This window comes from Poecilia reticulata, unplaced genomic scaffold (assembly GCF_000633615.1).
Source record: "Poecilia reticulata strain Guanapo unplaced genomic scaffold, Guppy_female_1.0+MT scaffold_1432, whole genome shotgun sequence".
NCBI classification, from domain to species: domain Eukaryota; kingdom Metazoa; phylum Chordata; class Actinopteri; order Cyprinodontiformes; family Poeciliidae; genus Poecilia; species Poecilia reticulata.
Window position 1 is genome coordinate 1 of NW_007616164.1, and position 2994 is coordinate 2994.

The following is a 2994-nucleotide window of genomic DNA, read 5'->3' on the forward strand; positions in this document are numbered from 1 at the left end:
AACATATAAATATATCATTTAAAAGTGGCAAAAACCAAAGTAAAATGGAAAATAAATACAGATGAATAAAGTGATATAACACCATCCAACTAGCAATAACTATAAGCAAACAGGGAAATGAACAGCTCAGACACCCCAGGATGGTGACRTCCCTGTCCTGAGGTTTCAGCTTGTTGGTGTTAATATGGTTCTGAGACGATCCCCTCACTTAGGTGAAATKGATCTTGATGGGGAGGCTGCAGACGGGATGAGATYGTCATCAGGCTCCAAACAGGTTAAGTCCAGCTCGAGTTCACTGTTGGAACGAACCTTRTCAGTCCTAACAAGGAAAATGGAAAACACAATCAGTAATAATGTAGACCAACTGTGACTAAAGTACTCCATATCTTACCACTTAGTGGAAATGACTTATAACAATCTAGATTCCAGATTTGTTTTCACCAGAATCTGTCCTAATATTTTATGAAACCTTTCAGAGAAAGTACTCTAGTCAAAGAGTGAATAATACACAGACCATTAAAGTTGCAGTATTAAACTTTTATAAAAATGTCCTTTGTTACATTTATGAAACTCACTGTGCTGTGACTGTATGTTATGAGACACATCATAGATTGTTTGGTGCCCTGGGCAAACAACCCCACGGGGGGCCATCATACGCGTGATTCCATCTTTCCTCTCTGTTATTACCTACGTTCCTGTCTAACTGCTCTCAAATAAAGGCCGCCTGAGCCAAGAAAACCCTGGTAAAAAAGAGATAATTTATTAGGTTCCTTCTTTTTTTGAAGTWAACTAAGTGATTTGTGTAAGACTGACTTAAATTTGTAAATTTAAMCACACTTAATGTGTCTTAAAAAAGTCAAAATGATGCAAAATGGCCGACCTCCTTCTGGGATTCAACCAAGGGTCCAAGATACACAAGATACACGTGCACTGAGTGTACAGAGGGCATGGCTTAAGCAATGTCATGATTTAACAATTGAATGCTGTAGGGATCCAGATGTGGATCAATCACTGAAKGTTTGGTGTCTCTGTGAATTTTTGTGTACGAGTTATTACAGTTTTGTGTTTAATGGCRAAAGATTTCAAACTCTGAGGCCTGACCACGTCCCTTAAGCATGCATGGCCATGCCTTATGGGCAAACTGATCAAGTTTGAAACCGATCGATTGAAATCTCTAGGAGGAGCTTGATCAAATGCGGAGGCTGTAAACGGCCAAAATGGGGTCAAAATCGGCACTTCAATCCAAGATGGCCAACTTCCTGTTCGGTGTAGAGCACTGGTCCAAGAGTTTTCTGTAGGTCATGGGGTTATRATTCTACGACAAAGTGCGCTGTTGAGCCATTTCTCTTGCAATTTTTTTTGACTACCTTAAAGTGAATATTTAAAGTTCTTTAAAATATTTTTTGAGGCCAAACTGTAAATCTGTTTGCTGTATTTGGTCAATAATTATGGTGCGTTCACACCAAACGCTTTTTGCGTTGCTGGCCTATTTGTCAAACKCGTTGGACACGCCCGACTCGTTGAATGCTTCAAAAGTGCTGCAACGGGCTCTCGACGGGCCCTTGATGTGCTTTCACATAGATTTTGAATGTAAACCAGATGCGCCTGACGCACGAAATGGTGTGAACGCACCATTAGGTAACAAATGTTATGAAATGTTAAATTAATCAAAACGTTCTGACTTCTAGAAAAAAACAAGTGGTTTTCATGACGTAACTGGAGGAGAAGAGAGCCCAACGGCTGCTGACTGCTGAGCTCAAGGAGGGCTTGTTCGCTCAAGTGACTTTCCGGTGATTTTTGTTTGTGCTGCTCTGACTGAAGATATTAATTAAAGTTTAAAGGTCAATCAGCCACCCCCCCGCCCCCACCACACTTTTATGAACTCAGACAAAATTAGTGTCAAATGTTTCTGCAACGTTTGTGCTGGTTTATGCACCAAAAGTTTTTATTTGTGCCGCTATCATTTCAAAAATATTAATAAATGTTTCTAGGGGTCATGAAAGGTCAACCAGGCCCCACCCCCGCCTTCTTCAAATCAGACAAAATTGGTGTCAACTCATTCATAATTCTAAAGATATTAATAAAAAAGTTATCAAATTTGTAATTTATGTTTCTTTGGCTTTGAAGATAGTAAAAAAAGTGTAAAGGTCAAAAGGTAGGAATTGCAGTGTTCATGGAGGGTGGGGATAGCGCAGTTAATAATTTGTTTGACCTTTATAGTAACCTTTTGGAGAATCTTCTTCTTTGCAACCTGGTAGTTAGCATTTGTGAAGAAATTCCCCACACATCAGAGGTAAAGGGCCAGAAGAAGATCTGTGGAGAGTCATATTATCTTCCAGAGTCTAGGGAGGAAAGTCTTTGCTGCACCTTTTTATCTTAATTTTGAGGCAGGACTTGGAACGCCAGACAACATGTCCGGTAAAGACTGGAAGCAGTCCAGTCTTTACATTTCCTGAACCACTTCCAGGAAATGTGTGGTGCTGAGACAGGAGCATCCTATCTTGGCACCACACTCGTATTCACTGTTCTTCCTTAGAACACCCCGTTTGTTCAGTCTCAATGCTGGATTTCATACACCTGTAGCTACAGAAGTCACTGGAACACCTGAATTCAATGATTTGGATTGGGAAGCAAATACTTTTGGCAATATTGTGTCTTTGCGACTGAACACATCATTTTAATGATTTCAATTACCTTCGTTTTTCTTCCAAGGCTAGCACGTCAGCTTCCCAGAAATGATGGATTACAATCACACCCATCATGTTTGTGAGTACATTCACCATGGTAGTTAAATGGTCTCTGAAGGGGACATAAGAGGAGAACAAACATACTGTTACTCAACTGTTGTTTCCTTGAAGGCTTTTTCTTCCCCACTCTACAACAGCGAGCTTCAGACAATTCCTAGTAACATCATCAGTCACAAAGTGTAGTTTTATCCAAAGAATTGCATCTTTAAATTTCTGCTTCTCTGCTATTGAACGGACAGACAAAAAA

At 40.0% G+C, this 2994-nt stretch overlaps 1 long non-coding RNA gene across 1 annotated transcript; it reads right to left on the reverse strand.

Moving 5' to 3' along the window:
- Positions 1 to 158: 158 nt before the first annotated feature.
- LOC103461421 (uncharacterized) lies at positions 159 to 2830 on the reverse strand. Its single transcript, XR_533109.2, has 2 exons — positions 2695 to 2830; positions 159 to 319 (listed from the first exon to the last, which is right to left on the reverse strand). It is a non-coding gene; the product is annotated as an uncharacterized LOC103461421 (long non-coding RNA).
- Between the last annotated feature and the right edge of the window lie 164 nt (positions 2831 to 2994).